At 30.6% G+C, this 20213-nt stretch overlaps 1 protein-coding gene across 2 annotated transcripts in view; it reads left to right on the forward strand.

The window, feature by feature from the left end:
• Positions 1 to 360: 360 nt before the first annotated feature.
• The window catches only part of LOC142324968 (odorant receptor 49a-like), a 69850-nt gene continuing 49997 nt past the window's right edge, over positions 361 to 20213 (forward strand). The window contains exons 1-2 of one of the 2 annotated variants that reach the window (XM_075366143.1): positions 361 to 510; positions 9459 to 9709. The gene's annotated coding sequence lies outside the window, so the exon portion shown is untranslated. The remainder of the gene's footprint in view (positions 511 to 9458; positions 9710 to 20213) is intronic. The other variant, XM_075366145.1, reaches the window with a different exon arrangement.

Genomic DNA, 20213 nt, shown 5'->3' on the forward strand with positions numbered 1-20213 from the left:
GGTATAATGTCAATTTAAAAAAAAAGGCAAACTGGCGATAGTTTCACCTCCCTCTTGAATATATTACAACAGCTATTTTTCTATTGGAGCTAAAGAACATATTAATAATATAAAGAAAGGCTGTTTCGATAAATCCAATTATGCTTATCACATTTTATAAAATAAACATAATTACAACTAATTATTATAAAAATAATTACAAATAATTTTATTAAAATGTTAGTTTTTTCCACCGATTATTATAAAACAAGCAATCTCGAAACATTATTGTAATGACAATAAATTAATAAAGGAACATTAAAATTTGAAGATGATTTTCTATTTAAATTAATAATTATCAAGTTGCCTAATTTATTTCCGTATACAATGAAGACCTATTCGTAGGTTATTAGTGATGTATAATTTTTTTATTTACGTTTTTAGTTTTAATGTTTTAAATTACAAAAAAAAATATCTCTTCTGAGGATTGTCGAATGACCTAAAGCCCTAAGGATATAATATGAATTGTTGGTAAGGATGATTTTATTATTATAACAAATTATTTAACCTAACTTTCTACTGTATAAATAATTGTTTTTTCTGATCTGAACAAATATAAATTAGAAAAAAATTATAGTTGTATTTCAAGTTCATATTAACTATTTAATCAAACACATGAAATAATATTAATGTAAATACATCAATAATATGTTACTACAAAATAATTAACGGTTAAGAAATCGTTACAGAAAATTATTTCGAGCATATACTTGTATCTGTACATGTTGAAGTGGTCGCAGATAAATCATATGTTTGTCCTTCTTTTAATTCATCAACAGAACAATATTGTTTTTGTAAAAGTAAATCTTTTAATTGTAAAATAAACTGATTGTACAGTTACCTTTCTAATAAAGTATGCGTTGCTAATAATCTAAAAGCCCATTTTTTTTTTCTCTTAAAAGCTCATGATTTTAGGAAGACCAAAACCCGGACATTACACATTATACGAGAAAATATTTAGGCATAATATTTATTCATAATGATTACAAGCTTAGTGTTTTGTAAAGGTTCTTCAGAGTAAAACGGTTCACTCCATTTTGTTAACAAACAAAATCAATTTTATCATCCCACAAGAATCTATCAAATAAAAAACCCAGACGTTTTGCTTTACGGACAACAAAAATAGTATCACAATCATTAATGGGAATTCTGGCCATGCTATCTGCAGTGTTATGTTAGATGGTTACAATACATCTAGTGAATAATTTTTTAAAGCTGCAATTATGCAATTTTCAATTTATTTTTAATAATTATGTTTAGAAATAGGTAGTGTGTTACCTGTGAGAACAATCACATCATTAATAAACAATAAAGAAAGCAAAAACTTTTATCTGAGGTGATCCACATTCTACAACTTGAAGTGTGAACCTAAATTTACATGTGCATTTTTGTCAAAAGATAAAATTTCTACTACCTGTTCACAATTTGTGAGGTACAATTTGAAATGAAAGTTTCTCCTCTTCCGAAAAATATATCAGAAAATTTAAAATGACATTTTTGTTTATCTTAAAGAATTTAAAATACTTTCTAAAAACTAGGAAATTGCTACGTCCTGTTGACGTTTGCTAATGGAAACTTAAAAATTAAATTACCCTATCAATATAGTAGTACACCTGCTGTTAAGCTGTCCTGTCGGTACACTGCACAATAATATTTATCAAGAATAAACATAGCTATATACGTGACTTTAATTAACATAGCAGTATACACTTTCTATTAATTATCACGCATTTGAGTATGATATTTTAAGTACATATAATACACATCTTACTCTGTTCAAGTAGCATTTGGATAGGTAATACAGAACGTACTTTAAGAACCGATTCAGTATATGAAAAACAGAACAAAAATCAATTTATTATCATCAACCATTCTATCTATATTATCAATCCCTTTTTTATTTTTTTTAAATTTATTTCTCATTAGTAAGTTTTAAGATATCTTGATAATATAGTTATTACATTTTCAGATAAACTAGTACATATGTGACAAATACGGCTTCATTTTGTAGTAAATTTAACAATAAATTAAGCTCTAAAAAGAGATAGAATAACTACAGTGAAGATTAAATTAAATTGTAAAATGGAATTATTGTTTGCAATAGTATTTTATTGTATTGTAATTTACATATAAATTTATAGCAAAAATACTTTAAAAGTTGGTCTATATCCCCTTTTTTTTGTGTTTTTGTTTTTCTTTTTTATCACAAAAGATATGAAGGTAAAATGAAAAGTAATAAATTTATAAGATTAAAAATTTAATAACAGAATGATCTCTGAGGCAAATGTTAGATTTGAAGGCGTAATAAATCATGAAAGTGTATTTTATATGATATTGCTGAGAATAGATTGCAAGTGACAAATTATGTCGATGGTAGACTACATCGACTGCAGCTATAAAGTGAGTTCATTTTTTTCAGAAATTATAGTTTGATAACAGAAACTTTCCCACCACTGTACCGCTCCTGAACAACATTGCAAAATGCCAAAAGTTTGATTTAAAATACAATTTTTCTTTACTAGTCGATAAATAAACTGCCATGATTATGTTAATTTTCAATGATTATCTCTTCATGTCATATGTACTATTAAATTATATTTTTTAGTTTAACCGTTATGAATTTTATTATCACAAATGACATCATTTATTAAAATATAATTTTAAGTTAACGCAGAAACTACATGTAAGTGCAGGTACACAAATGTTTAGTGGATAACAAAGTAAATTATTTACTACCATAATTTACAGGTAAGTTGCAATTAAAAATCACACCTGAAAGTGAATTAATGATTTAAAGGGTTTTCGTCTCTGTGAGCTTTATTCTCTTAACACTTATTCAAAAAATATATATATATAAGTGATGTTTGTATGATTTGAATATTATAATACTCTAGCAGATTTTGTAAATTCTGCAAAAGAATATCGGTGGTTATAAATATCATTTCCCAACAGTGAAAGTGGAGATGTCACTCTTACCCCAAAAAACATAAAAAACTTTCTCACGAAAATTAAACAGATCGTTTCTCTTTTTGGTAGATACATTAAAACCTGCCACAATATGCTTTATCTCTTATATGAAGTAATTTGAAAGACATCCTGGAACTTTAGATGTTATCCAAATAAATCGCTTCATTACTAATATTGTCAGATGAATCGGTGGAATTTAGAGAAGCTTGAAGAAGAGGAGGTAAAGAAGATTTTTGAGGAGGACATCGCAAGAGGTCTGAGTAAAAAAGATAAGGTAGAAGAAGAATGGGAGAATGTTAAAAAGGAAATTCTTAAATCAGCAGAAGCAAACTTAGGCAGAAAAAAGAGAACTGGTAGAAAACCTTGGGTTTCAGACGATATATTGTAGCTGATGGATGAACGTAGAAAATATAAGAATGCTAGTGATGAAGAAAGTAAAAGGAACTATCGGCAATTAAGAAATGCTATAAACAGGAAATGCAAACTGGCGAAAGAAGAGTGGATTAAAGAAAAGTGTTCAGAAGTGGAAAGAGAAATGAACATTGGTAAAATAGACGGAGCATATAGGAATGTTAAGGAAAATTTTGGGGTACATAAATTAAAATCTAATAATGTGTTAAACAAAGATGGTACACCAATATATAATACGAAAGGTAAAGTCGATAGATGGGTGGAATATATTGAAGAGTTATACGGAGGAAATGAATTAGAAAATGGTGTTATAGAGGAAGAAGAGGAAGTTGAGGAGGATGAAATGGGAGAAACAATACTGAGATCTGAATTTAAGAGAGCATTAAAAGATTTAAATGGCAGAAAGGCTCCTGGAATAGACGGAATAGCTGTAGAATTACTGTGCAGTGCAGTTGAGGAAGCGATTGATAGATTATACAAACTGGTGTGTAATATTTATGAAAAAGGGGAATTTCCGTCGGACTTCAAAAATAGTGTTATAGTAATGATACCAAAGAAAGCAGGGGCAGATAAATGTGAAGAATACAGAACAATTAGTTTAACTAGTCATGCATCAAAAATCTTAACTAGAATTCTATACAGAAGAATTGAGAGGAGAGTGGAAGAAGTGTTAGGAGGAGATCAATTTGGTTTCAGGAAAAGTATAGGGACAAGGGAAGCAATTTTAGGTCTCAGATTAATAGTAGAAGGAAGATTAAAGAAAAACAAACCAACATACTTGGCGTTTATAGACGTAGAAAAGGTATTCGATAACGTAGACTGGAATAAAATGTTCAGCATTTTAAAAAAAATTAGGGTTCAAATACAGAGATAGAAGAACAATTGCTAACATGTACAGGAACCAAACAGCAACAGTAACAGTTGAAGAACATAAAAAAGAAGCCGTAATAAGAAAGGGAGTCTGACAAGGATGTTCCCTATCTCAGTTACTTTTTAATCTTTACATGGAACTATCAGTTAATGATGTTAAACAACAATTTAGATTCGGAGTAACAGTACAAGGTGAAATGATAAAGATGCTACGATTTGCTGATGATATAGTAATTCTAGCAGAGAGTAAAAAGGATTTAGAAGAAACAATGAACGGCATAGATGAAGTCCTACGCAAGAACTATCGCATGAAAATAAACAAGAACAAAACAAAAGTAATGAAATGTAGTAGAAATAACAAAGATGGACCACTGAATGTGAAAATAGGAGGAGAAAAGATTATGGAGGTAGAAGAATTTTGTTATTTGGGAAGTAGAATTACTAAAGATGGACGAAGCAGGAGCGATATAAAATGACGAATAGCACAAGCTAAACGAGCCTTCAGTAAGAAATATAATTTGTTTACATCAAAAATTAATTTAAATGTCAGGAAAAGATTTTTGAAAGTGTATGTTTGGAGTGTCGCTTTATATGGAAGTGAAACTTGGACGATCGGAGTATCTGAGAAGAAAAGATTAGAAGCTTTTGAAATGCAGTGCTATAGGAGAATAAAAATCAGATGGGTGGATAAAGTGACAAATGAAGAGGTATTGCGGTAAATAGATGAAGAAAGAAGCATTTGGAAAAATATAGTTAAAAGAAGAGAAAGACTTATAGGCCACATACTAAGGCATCCTGGAATAGTCGCTTTAATATTGGAAGGACAGGTAGAAGGAAAAAATTGTGTAGGCAGGCCACATTTGGAATATGTAAAACAAATTGTTAGGGATGTAGGATGTAGAGGGTATACTGAAATGAAACGACTAGCACTAGATGAGGAATCTTGGAGAGCTGCATCAAACCAGTCAAATGACTGAAGACAAAAAAAAATATACTAATATTGTATTGATTATAAAGACAAATTGTTATTCATACAATGGAATTTAATTACATTCATAAGCCTTTAAATATTATAATATCGAATCAAGAATCGATGAGTTAATCCCAAGTTTTCCTAATTTTTTAAAATGTTTCCTCTCAACTTAAAAAACTATGAAACTTTTTTTTCTTTTTGCTAGAGCCCTTCTAATCTTTCCTTACACATGTCTTCCCCTCTGTAAGAGTTGCTGGACATTCTTAAATGTACATTGATGTTACCGCTTTTCTACATAAAATTTTTAATGTTTTTTTTAAATTAATTGAAAACTCACCGATTACTGTTTCCTCTCCAATCTAATTTGATGAAAATGACAATTCTATGTATGATTAATGTCTGGGATAAAAGTCCTCCATCTGACATTGCTGAAAAAGAAAACTTACCAATTTAGTTATTATTAAATTACAAATAAGTAACAGTCTATAAGTTGTATTGGTATAATTTTTTGTTTAATTATATTTAGTTAACACAAAATTCAATCCACCTTAAAATTATAAAATTTAACTTTATGCTTTTTGTTATGAAGAAATTTGGTGAATTAAATTATAAGAAGTGTAAATTAATTCATCAAGATATCCATGTCTAGTATGTTGTGCTTTTAATATAATAATTTGCCTGGGAAATAAGTTTCATAAGCAGTCAGATATTACTCTCTTAACGGGACATTTAGAAAGTTATTGCCTCAGTCTAAGAGATAAATCCAGAATTTTATCAAAGAGAATGCTCAAAGATGTAATTGATATTCTTGAAATCTATTTGAGGAAAAGGGATTCCAATCGACTCAAGAAGTCTAATTAACAATAATAATAATAATAATTAATATTTATATGTCTCTGAAGGAGTCATAACTCAACAGATAACCTGACATAACACATATCTATTTCAAAAAAAACGCTGAGCCAATCTTAATAAAAACTGAACATCAATAGTTAGGCTTTCTGAGGAAAATGGATATTTTAATGGTTTTCCTGATGCCTTTCCCACAAAAATTATTGCATATCAGCATGAAGTTGACTAAACTATAGCTGATATTCAGCCCTGAAATTGATCCTTTCACTCTATTCATCACATTGACTGGTTTTATAGTGTCATCATAAATTTAAAGAAATCAACTTTGTATGGTATCACTTGTATCTCGAATGACTTGTATAGCACAGAATTCGCAGATCAGGAATTTACAATGTAATGACTTGTTCAACCACTTCTTCATTCTATTTAGTGCTGGTAAAGGAGCAATTGATGAAAGACATGATATTGCTGTTTCCAACTGTGAGATGTGTTTTGTAATTCATTTTTTGTGAGCAAACTTACAGTTAAACTAAAATCTGTAGATTATAATCTCATGTTTATACTAATATTATGAGTGACATAGTCATGGTGCCAGAAAATCATGAAGAACAGCTGAAAATTGATTTGCAATCAAGAATTACCTTAAACCTGATTGATATTTAAATATTTATTTTAAAAAACGATAGAGGAACCGGAGCTGTTATGATAAATTTTTTTTTTGTTTCTAGTTACTTAGGAAGAAATTGTACTTTGAAAAAATAAATCAATAAAATAATTATTTTATTATAATTATTTTATGTCATGTTATATATGTCATTTGCCGTAAACAAAAGATTGAATGCAACAAGATACGAGATGCATGTCCCACAAAATAGCATTGGCATTCTCAAGGAAAAAGAAATTCCTATGGCACAAGCTTTCTAGTTATATGGCGAATTAATTTTCAAAATAAAAAAAACAAAGCAAAAACGTATTTAGTCAGGGCTTTTTAATCACCTGTATAAAAGCTGATCGCAAACTTTTGGTAAATGTATATAAAATCAAATGAGTCTTAATTATTTATAATCAAGTATTTTTATAATTTACAACAAATTTAATATAAGTGAACAACAATTTTAATCTGATAACAGGATTACACAACTCAGATTGCTTCAATATATCAATAAACAAAGTTGCAAGATTGATAAAAAAAAAAGTGTAAATTTACTCAATTAAAATAAACAAAAAATCCACAAATTGAATGACTTAAACTTATACAATATAAAAATTATGTATTAAATATTTTTAAATAAAGTAATAATCATTTTGTTTATATTTCATTTGTATATTTATAAAACTTCCATGTTCCAAATTAAATTGAACACAATGCAAAGGTTAATTTGAAAAATTGTCGTTAATAGTAGATACTGGTAACAGCTATGCCTTACCGCAAAGTAATCACTCAACAAGAGATTCATGCCAACTGCTCTGATGTCTGTTGGTAATTTTGTTAACTCCTAATTAAAATGTAGGATCTTCATACAAGAATAGTGGGGTTTTGAACATGGATTAAATGAAAACAACAATACCTACAGTTGATGTTTATTTATCAAATTTCTCATCTCATATAATTTTCTTACGTAACTAATAAATTTGAATCGGGCACCATTAGTTGCTCGGCAAATCATAAAAGAAAGTTGGACTTTCTCTAATTCAGATGCTGGCTTCTGTGGTGTGAATGGTAGCATCTCGACCTTTCATCGAGAGGTTCTGGGTTCAAATTCCTGTCAGGCAAAGCATTTTCACATGCTATAAAAATTTCATTCATTTCATCCTCTGAAGCAATACCTAACAGTAGTCCCAGAGGTTAAAAAAAGGATCAAAGCAGAAGGGAAATTTTGAAAAGTTATTTTGGTAGCCCTGATAGTCTCTAACCTAAAAGTTTGTGTAACAGCAGTTCAAACCACCAGATTTGTATTATTGCTGAAGCGTTTTTGGTTCATTATTATGTTCATTGTTCAAAAAGAAGCTAAGTGTGTTTTGTGGCGGGCAGAATTAAACTCTGTAATTTTAGTTCATCATGCCTTTTGACGTTAAAATGAAAAAAATGCCACCGCATAAAAATAACGTACGACATTGGTTCAAATAGTTTGAAGAAACTGGTTCTTTCTCAAGGAAACATCAACTGGCAGACCACGAGTATCAGATGAAACGGTTGAACAAATTAGACAATCTGCAATCAGAAGTCTAACATATCTATCTCTCGTCAAAGCCTTGACTTAGATATTTTGAAAATAACAATTCACAAAGTTTTATAAAAAAAATTGAAAAATACGACATATGCCACTTAAAGGAAAGAATTAAAGAAGCAGTTGTAACCGTAACAGAAGATATGTTAATTCAGGAGTGGGCAGAAAACTGAGTATCAATTGGAGATTTACCGAGCGACTAATGGCACATATTGAAATTTATTAATTATTTAACAAAAACTGTTTGAGATGACAAATTTGATAAGTAAACAACATCAACTGTAACATTTTTGTTTTCATTTAATACACGTTTAAAACCACCATTCTTTAATGAAGATTCTGAATATCAATTTCATTTCCAGTAAGGTGTTGACTCAAACTAAACTTCATTTCGAGGAAATTTCTTAAATTAAATAATAATGTATATTAAATAAAAAAAATTCGTAATTGAATTAAAGGTGTTATTTGAAGGGTAAAAATGTTCTTAAAGTTATTCAGTAAATAATATTTGTTTGCGATAAAGAGTTTTTTCTAAAATGTTTCTAAAATTGATGTATGTTTTTTTTAAATTTAGTTATATGTTTTATAATTGTATTCCAAATAATGTGTTTATCGCTATTCTTATATTTGTAACTTCGTCTTAAGTGTCCGATGAATAAATCGGTTATAGCGCTTATTATTGATGTATATAAAAATATTTTTATTTAATTACGAATATTTTTCTCAGCAAAATCTAATTTGTATTAATGAACATAAAGATTAAACGCGTAATAAATTCTTGCCGTATCACTTTTGACTAACAACCGAAAATTCTATTACGCTGGAATGAATCTTCTTTATTAACTTAATGAATAATAATTCTTTTTTTTTTCTTTGTAGAAAAGAAATTGTGGAATAAATAAATAAATTTTGAATATTTTTTTACAAACTACATTCTACTTTTTGTTATATCCGAATACATCTTTAAATGAAATAAATATTAAAAAAGGAAATATAATTTTATGACCAAGAAAATTGCTTTTCAGTCGTGGATTTATTACGTTTCATTATTTTTAGTCGCAATTATAGTAAATTACAGAATCTTTAAAAATTTTAAATATTTTTATAATCTATTACAGTATTTTTTGTGGCATTGAACAAATTTGGAACATATGAGGTACAAGAACCGTCATTCAGATAATAATTTTTCTGATAGTAATGACGTTCACTACATCTGCGATCATAGCGAGAACGGAGAGATGTCATTTGTAGAACTGAATATCACCTGCATCTTAGTTCAACGCAGGTATGCAGCAGAAGTTGTTCGTTCAGCTTAACGAAGAAGGAAACAGGAAACCGCTTCACTCCTGAGGTTTCCTACGTAAACCTGGTATGTTTTGTTTAGTATTATTGAGAATGTATTTCAAGTTGCGGCTTGTGACCGGTGTCAGGCTGTTTTAATACTTTCCTAACACCGGTTATTTATTCTTATATAGTGAAAAAATAGTAATTCAAGAAAAAACTTTAAAAGCTTCAAAAAAACTGTATATTATTACTTTTGTCTGCTCTCCCACCCTCAAAATCACCACCCAAGAAATGTTCTGAAATTGTTTTAAATAAACTAGAAATTTTTTTTAAAAATTCCAAAATTTGATATTTTTATAGTTTGATCGATTCCCCCACCACCAATATTGCCTACAATTTTTTTTTTGCCACTTGCAACACTTGCACTACTACTATGCTTCCAAAGTCGAAAAGATAAAAATCTGATGTGGACACCGCCTGTCTTACTTGTAAGCCTATTAAATTACATATACACGTATTTTAAATTGAAAAGTACATAAAATTTTATTTCATTAATAACTTCTGATATATTTCATACTATTTTTTTTATTGTTATTATTGAATTATTAATTGTAATTTTTTTTACAATCAGAGGTTAATAATTATTAATAAATCAATATATTTAAAATAAAAAAAAAAGTTAAAAAAAGGAGATAATGGTAAGATAAGCACGTACGCATTACTGAGCTTAATATAATTTCGGGTTATGTACTCAAAATTTTGAGAAAATTTACCCCAAAGAAACTATCTATCCCATCCCCTGGAGATATTGACCCCAAACTTTTATCCAAGAATATCCTAATATACACGAGTCTCTGTACCAAATTTAATCGATATCAGTTCATCCACTAAAAAGTTATTAAACTCAAACACGCCAATATACGCACATACAAACATTACCCCCACACTTTTCTGGGATTCCTGGGTCATGAAACGTTGAGAAATGCAAAAAAAACTATTCCCAATTTCCTGAAATGTGCGTTTAATTGAAATCCAACCGCCGAAGGACACCAGTATCCACGATCTAGTATTCAAATCCGTATAAAAGTAATAACTGCCTTTACTAGGACTTGAACCCTGGAACTCTCGACTTCCAAATAGCCGATTTGGGAAAACGCGTTCACTACTAGACCAACCCGATGGGTTACGCCATCTTTAATCTAACCAAATATTCCCTAACTTAACCTAATCCTCTACCATCTTGTAATTTCCCTAATTTAAATAAGATTATGAAATCGCGCAAGATACTCTTAATTTTAATTTTAAGCTATTAAAACCCTATTTTTAAACAACCCTTTGTTTTGAGGCCCATCCCTGTGTTTTGAGCTAAACAGGGGTTAAATTAGAGAATAACTAGATCAAACATTTTATGAACGTTTAACCACCGAATAGCTACCTCATTCGTGTAATTTGACGCCTTCCGATTTTTCATTTTTTTGAAATAAAAAAGACACGGTATTTTCTTTAAATACAAATGACCTGAACAATTTCAAGCTTTTAAATATTTGTCCTGATTTTATAAATCAAAATGAAACTTTATTAAAAATAAAAGATATGTACTTCATCGGTTAAATGCTGTATGAACGCATAAGAGGAGAAGGACAACACTTTTACCACTTCTTCTGATGTGAATTGGACATAATAAAAAACCTATCTTTATTAACTATTTTCTAATTAGTAAATAGAGAAACAGAATTTTAGTCCACCCGATGTAAGATACCCGCCTCAGAATCGTTTCATACTAACAAGATGTATTACTTACACGCTTAATAACACATTTCAGCCAGATTTCTATGTTGCTTGCATGTACTGCCTGTAATTTCATGTAAAAAATGTTACATCACATCGATTATTATATTCAGCATTCCTGATGCTCAGTATATATACAAAATTTGACTTAAACTTTACTGAATGACCAATAACTACATTTTTGAAAAAATCTTTAGATTCAACCTTTTGTTGAAATTACATTGCATGTAATTTCAAGTAAAAAATGTTACACTGCATCGAATGTTATATTCAGCATCAGGAATGCTGAGTATATATATATATATATATATATAAATTGATTATAACTTTATTGAATGACCAAAAACCACATTTCTGAAAAACATTTTTAGATTCAACCAACTTTCAAAACATACGTTTTCAGTTTTTAATTAATTTAATGAATATTACTAATACTGATTGTAAATGCCATTTTGTTTCATAAGATATCGATCATTGCCACTTTCCAATATTAGTATTCTTAGATTATTTTATTTCTCTCTATATATATATAGCCGTTAAATCTTAAAGCCGTAATTATATATATATAGCCGTATATATATTTAAGCCGTTAAATCTTTAACTTAAAAAGTCAAGGAGTCGAGGCTGTAGGGCAAGGTCACCCTCAGCATCTCGAGTTTTCGCCCGATTAAGTTGCATTTTTCTCAGGCGTATTAGTTAACGATTAAAAAATAACAATATCTGCAAAAAATATCTTTTGCAAAAACCCACCCCCGTACCGTAAAATTCGGTTATAGTCTTCTCCTGTGTTGTGATGTCACAGGTGAGCGGTAGAATTAAATAAATTAATAATATTTAGAGTGTAAAAAAGGAACTCGGTCTGAACGGGTTTCGAATTCGATCGCCCGGTCGATTCGGTAACTGATGCGTTAAGCTTCGCGGCTACACCGGTCTGCAGACCGTACAAGCGAAACTTGTTCTATATAATTTGTGAAATTATATTAATTTAGTTAGTGCCGACCGTCGCAGAGGACCGCCACACCCACACGAATTAAATACGGTATGTGTACGCGCATTTTTAGAATCTGTGACTTAAATAAAGGAAAAAATATTGTATTTAAATAAACCGATAAATATTTTATACTAAGTTGTGTGTGTAAGGCGTGCATCAGAAATAATTCTGTTTTCAGATTTTTTTATTACATTAGAACTCGATAAATTTAACAAAGAAAAAAAATTAGAAATTTTCTTTCACAATGTTTAACGTAATTCATTAATACAGATAAAACACTAACCAACACGCAACATTCCAGAAGGAAACGACTGTACCGTTCGTACCGAGACGCGACAAGAATTGAAATTTAATCTACGCTGCTAGGATATCGGGCGAGTTGACTTCCGAAAAATCCGGAAAATCGAGCAGCACGGATTTGATTACGGCAAGCTAGATCGGATGAAACAGGAGACGGGCGGTATACGCACTATCTCTTCCCAGATATAAGGTGCTTGCGGCCGCACTCCTGGATTTTCCCAAAAAAGTATGTCACACAGTTTCTTTCGGGACACTATGATTTTCGGGGCAAGCTGGCGAAATTCGGCCTGGTTGATGCCAATTTATGCCTGCAATGCCAGGTGTTAGATGACGCTTTTTATGTGCTATACGAGAAGCGTGTAATACGCATGAAATATGATGACAAGCGTAACGAGATCGTTTGTCGACTGGACGTTCTCGGGTCAGGACTGAATTTGAATCTTAAGCAGACCGAACGGTCTACAGTAGAGGATTTCATAGTTTATCGAGGAAAAGAAAGGATTGCGAAGGGGTTATTTTTATTGTTGTTTCTTTGTTTTTGTTAATTCTTTGCAGTTATAGTCTTAGTTAGTTTTTGTTTTAGTTTTAGTTCATGTTGCGTGTCGGACTCTCTTTAACCTCCTCGCTCAGCGATTGCGTATTCAGTCTTTTTTACGGCTAACCGAGATGCGTTTTGTTTCTACATGTCCACCTTTGTTAGACGTACACCGAAGGGAATATCGCTTACGGCATTCGCATCGTCGGCATCCTGGCCGAGCCGAGACTGGAATATGTCTACCGCCGAGATTTTTGAAGATGACCTCCGGTAAAGCCCATCAGGACAAGGTATGGTGGGGGTGGCATAGCGACCGGAAACAACACGTGGTTGGTATCTTCCCCTTCGGGGTCAGGATGCTCTTTACCTGTGCACCTCTTAGCCCGTCGATTAATCTAATATTAATGTCAAACAATTTAGCACTTGTATCTAAATTTGTAATTTCCGAGGAGTTATAAAATGTTTTGAAAAATTACAAAGGGAGCAAAAGATTTCAAGCTGCTTTGCTACACCGATATGCACATTTATACTGTCGTTACGTTAAACATTAGATCTTATTTGCAACCCGCTAACTTTACGGTTTTTACATGGGAATATCGCTTACGGCATTCGCATCGTCGGCATCCTGGCCGAGCCGAGACTGGAATATGTCTACCGCCGAGATTTTTGAAGATGACCTCCGGTAAAGCCCATCAGGACAAGGTATGGTGGGGGTGGCATAGCGACCGGAAACAACACGTGGTTGGTATCTTCCCCTTCGGGGTCAGGATGCTCTTTACCTGTGCACCTTAGCCCGTCGATTAACCTAATATTAATGTCAAACAATTTAGCACTTGTATCTAAATTTGTAATTTCCGAGGAGTTATAAAATGTTTTGAAAAATTACAAAGGGAGCAAAAGATTTCAAGCTGCTTTGCTACACCGATATGCACATTTATACTGTCGTTACGTTAAACATTAGATCTTATTTGCAACCCGCTAACTTTACGGTTTTTACATGTTGATTTATCTACACGAATACTAACCGCTTTTACGTATATTTAAGAGTTCATAAACATCATTATAATCAGACGAATATTTATGGTAGTTACATCTTTTTTAATTAATGGCGATTTCACAAATTTATCCTTATTTGCTACATAAACTTTTTTACAGTTCTTTTCAGTCTATCCTCGATTCCATTATAGCCTACTATTGCTAAAACTAGGAATGTTTGGAAGCAATAATTATAAAAAACTATCACAAAAACACACTAGCTTCAATATTTTAGTACGTAGCACATTATGTTAGAAATACGCTCTATATCTTAGGAACGGTCGGCCTGATACGGTACAAGACTACACTTCATTTACATTCATACACATCATCCTCTGAAGTAATACCTTACGTTGCTCCGGAGACTAAACAAAAAATAAATAGCGATTAAGCTACTTTCTTAATTGTTCAGAAATAAAGAAAAGCATTCTCGATAAAGTCTTCATCTCCATAAAGTTGCGGTATATCTATCAAAAAAGATACGCGGTAATGACGTAATAATTATTTTGTATCGTAATTTTTTTCATTACATTTTTAATCGAGACAAGTAAGTTCAAACTGTAGATCGTTGATTTCCTCGCCGAACATCGACGTCAGATACTTTGTTAAAACGATCACGATATAAACTTAAATACAAGCGTTTAGTTTTACACGACTATAAAAATATCGGTTTATAAAATATCTTTTTCACGTAAAAGAAAAAGGTAACAGATTTTGACGCTACCCACCGGGTTGGCCTAGTGGTGAACGCGTCTTCCCAAATCAGCTGATTTGGAAGTCGAGAGTTCCAGCTTTGAAGTTCTAGTAAAGCAGTTATTTTTACACGGAATTGAATACTAGATCGTGGATATCGGTGTTATTTGGTGGTTGGGTTTCAATTAACCACACATCTCAGAAATGGTCGAACTGAGAATGTACAAGACTACACTTCATTTACACTCATACATATCATCCTCTGAAGTATTATCTGAACGGTAGTTACCGGAGGCTAAACAGGAAAAAAAAAAGATTTTGATGCTGTTCTAAACGCAGGCTCGTTCTGTAGTATTAGTTTAAATATTTATTTTGAGTCTAATGTAATCGTAGATAAAGATTTGCTATAAAATGTAAAAACATTTGTTTAATCTTAATTTGTTTTTTTTTTTGTGACGGAAATTGTTTTTATTTTGTTCATAAACGAGTTAACAAGTTTTTAACAACGATCAATAAATAAATATCCTGTAACATTGTTAAACAATTTATTTAATAACCGCCTAATTTAAGCACTTATAAAATTGTAGGGGAAGTTCGTCTACTCCAGTCGATTCTTTATTCATTTCTTTAATTTTCTTTCTATACTTCACATTTTAATATCGACGGTTGTTTTTCCTCTACGTTCCTTTTCTACGTTTATTTCCTCGGGTTTCTTGTTATATACGGGTCCTCCGTGTATTCCTTACTTCTTTCTCCTTGTGTCAATTTTTACCGTACTCCTGGTTTCTCTTATTTTACCAGTCCCTTTAAATTTAGCTCTCGTAGCGGGAAGACCGCTATACATCGTATCGTACCGGCTCTTTTTTTCCAGATCCTCGATTTCGAAAAGTTAAAAATTGTAGATACAGTTTTTTGCTCTTTTCGTCCTTTAAATAAGTAACCGCTCTCCTAATATTGTAACCTAAACGATTATTGTAGCGCTATATTTTTTAAATGCAGATTACGGATGCCGGTTGCAAACCGGTGAATAAGTACGAACCCCTTTCTTTTCATTATCTCGTACGAATTCAAACGACTGATCAGGGGGGAAAGAGGCGTAAACAAAAACGTAAATTAAATCCCGGATGAAGCCGCTACGGTCATAATAGCTCAAAGAATGTAATGAGTATTGCACGTTACAGAATCCGATAGGAAAGACACAAAAAAAAAAAACAGAAGTCATAATCGCATATACAGATCTTCCAGAATTCGCGCGCGAGTGTGTGTGAACAATGAAATAAATAAACTAACTATCGGAAATCCACCGAATGTATAAAATCAATCGGATGTGACTTTCTTACTAAAGACGATTGTAGTGGTAATCGATACATTAATCTATACGTGTAATGGGATCTACACGTTACGTACAGTTTTTACGAATATTAAAAGACACCGATTTTGGAGGTTTTCACATTCTTTTAAACTATTTTCTATACCGTAACACGGAACGGAACTTTTTCCAAATACTTTGCATGAAAGTCCGAGTGATCTTATATAAGCGAGAGTAAAATAAACTTAGCTTAAACGTCGCAATATCTTCTTTTTTTCACTGTAGAAGGAAACGAAAATTAAAATACAGGATTTTTAATAAATTACTTAAAAATCGTCCAAATCTGCATCGATAAACTTTTCATACCGCATCATATTGTGAGGTTTTGGCGATGAATAAGTAGATTTTTGTATTATATCAAATTATAAAAAGGTAATTTCAAATATTTTTTAACCGATAGCGCGGATTAAATAGATTGTTGAATATCTTTGATCTATATTCAAATTCGTAAACTTCTTCAAATAAATAATCGATAATAATTTAGTTAATGCTTTTTAAAAAGTTAAATCAAAACCGTTTAATATTTTTAAAACGTGTTCTATCTGTATCTTTTTTTTTGCCTTGTCATTTGACTGCTTTTATGCGGCTCTCCGAGATTCCCTTATCTAGTGCCAGTCGTTTCACTGCGGTATACCCCCTACATCCTACATCTCTAACAATTTGTTTTACGTATTCCAAACGTTGCCTGCCGGCAAAATTTTTCACACCTACAAGTCACTCTAATATTAGAGCCACTATTCCAGTATGTCTTAATATTTGGTCTATAAATCTGTCTTCTTTTAACTATATATTTTGAAATGCTACTTTCTTTAACGATTTATCGAAATATCCATTTTACCATCCTTGAATCCTTTTTGACTAATTTCGCCGTGACGTCTGTACGTACGTACGTATGTATGTATGTAAGTATGTTTGTATGTATGTATGTATGTACGACAAAACGATTAGCCGTAGTATGTTGAAATTTTGGATTTATTACTGCTGTAACATCTAGTTGTTTACCTTCCCTTTTGATTGCAATGAATGGTGTCCAAAATGACAATGAATGGTGATTGCACTGAATGAAAAGTGTCCAAAAAAGCCCGAAATTCAAAACAAATTTCATTTTGGACTTTTTCTTAACTGCAGTAATAGGCTTTCATTGAGAGCTTTTCAATGATATATCACAAGTGGTACTTTTTTCCATCGGTTCTAGAGTACCTAAATGAAAATTTAATTTATGAAATATCTGGATCTATAAGGAAAAGGCATATCGGTTCGAATCAGACATCATCTCCTTTTCCATTTTTTAACATGTTTTTTTTTTTTTAATTTAATTAAATATATTAATTTATTAATAATTATTAACCCGTGATTGTAAAAAGAATTTTACAATAAATAATTATTCAATAAAATAAAAAAAATTAAATAAAATTCTATGTACTTTTAAAAATGTGTATATGTAATAAAGATGGTGGAGCATCTGATTATTTAATAATAACTGAAAATTATAATTTATCTTATATTTTTATAAATCATCTACAGTTATTAGTTAAGAAATGGTCCGCAACGGAAACAAATATATTTTAAAGAAAAAATAGAGAAAAGATTAAAAGAAATAATTATGTTGATTTTTTAATAATTCAAATGGAAGTGAATACTAGTGTATCTTTGATGAAATGTTATTGTATTTATTAGGAAGAATACGACTGATTCAGTACATATATGAAGTAACTGCAGACTAGAGTAGTATAAAACATTACCGTTAAAAAAAGGGACACCGCAAGAGAACTAAAAGAAATAAATCATCTCTTATAAGAGAAAATGACAGCTGTCCAGTAAAAAAAAAACTCAAGGGTGATGTTTTGTATCTCATGTACACGTGTTCATCCGTTTTAATGTATATATATATGTATATATATATTTGTGCAGAGAGAGAAAGAGATATATATATATAACAAGTGAGTAAGCATGCTCTGTAATATAAACGATTTATTATAAATAACTGACAAATCTCTTCATATTCTCCTTTTGGTTTTTGTGACTGTGATATAAGTGTGCGTCCATTATATTTCAATACATATACACACACGCACACACACACACACACACACACACACACACACACACACACACACACACACACACGCATAGGCAAGCAAATAAAATGTTTCGACTGTAGAATTAAAGGAAAGAACTATTAAAATAATTTTATGAATGTTTCCTTGAAAATGTTTGCATTTCCAAGCATACAACGTAAAAGGAATAAAATATTAAAAGCTGATAATTTTTATTATATTATTATTATTTTTTTATATTATTATTTGTTATTAATAATTTTTATTATAATTAATGGAGAAAATAGAAACACACAAAAAAATTATCAGCTAGCAAAAGCGTACTGTCGGGTTAATTGTCTGCTATAACTCGATTGTTTGTCAACGGAATTTTACAAATGAGGTGTCATTTTCTTCAAAATAAAATGCTTAATAAATTTTGTGTTAGTAAAAATTATATCAAATAAGCAATCACAAAGATATTGAAGAATAAAATAATTAAGATGGCCGCCAATTTTTAAGGTGACGTTTATAAAATTTTAATTACTGTAGGTTTACCGGCTCCTGAGAAATAATTTTTTGTTGAAAATCACAGAATGGTGTCCAGAAGGAAAACAAAGTAAAGTAGGACTTACGTCGATCAGAACGTTTTTTCACATTTTGGTCTCCTGAATCAGATTCTGGAGTTTGGCGAATACGTTTCGCAACATTCTGTACGTACGGTCTAATTATAAATATAATATTAAAATTATAGAGAGCTGTATTTTTTGTATTTCAGTCCGTGATAAAAAATGAACTAATCTGTGCTCATCAGTAGAATATGAATTTTTATATTTCACTGAATATTTTACATTCAATTTATACCGACGTGAATATATTTTTCAAATAAAATACATTTAACTAATAATACAATCTATCTTAAAATTATAAATAAAATGATCGGATAAAATAATTAATAACGAATCCTAATTCTAATATATTTAAATTAAATGTAATGTTTATAAAATATAATTTGAAAATAAAAATTATTAAAAATGATATAACAAATAAACCGCTTTTTTCTGCTGACATATTAGGGAAAAATAATTACATACTTGTAGTAAAATAACGTGAAAATATTTTAAATAAATGGCAAGAAATTTAAATCCTTTCTTGTTGAAGAATATACATAACTGCAAAAAAAATATAATTAACCTCGGTTCTACATATATTGACGTTTTTTTAGTTTATTCTCGATAACCGCAAAAACTACTGAACGTCATTAAAACAATTTACCTGTAGCTTTCTTATGAAAGGAAATTTACCTGGAAACTTAACCGCAGTTTAAATCTCATCGATCTCACTACTATGTAAATCATAAAATAAAAAAGCTTATAAATAAAAATCTATAACTTCCTTTATCAAGATTTAATGTCGATGTCTATGATAATATCGAACTCTTCAGACAGTAATTATGTGATTAATAAATTTAATTCGTCGTATATAAAATATCAATTTGTATTAGTGCCATATTATATGTAAAAATAAATTAATTTGATAATAGAATTATAGGAAATGACGACGGTTTACAAATTTAAGACTGTTTATAGATTAATACTCTGTGTATTAATCGTAGTTCCTCGACTAAGAACTTACATCAGGGTAAGCCACACTCGTAATCGGCATAGATTTGGCTTTCAATTTGGTATTAATATTTTCATAACACCTAGGTCACAGATAGAAAGAACTTCTAGGGCTATTAGAATTTAGATGGTAGACAACGTAAAACTACGAAAGAACATTCTCAAAGACTTGAACAGCAACGCATACGCTCGGCTCAAAATCGAATTCACACTTTGAAAA

The sequence above is a fragment of the Lycorma delicatula genome, chromosome 5 (assembly GCF_047948215.1).
Source record: "Lycorma delicatula isolate Av1 chromosome 5, ASM4794821v1, whole genome shotgun sequence".
Lineage (NCBI taxonomy): Eukaryota > Metazoa > Arthropoda > Insecta > Hemiptera > Fulgoridae > Lycorma > Lycorma delicatula.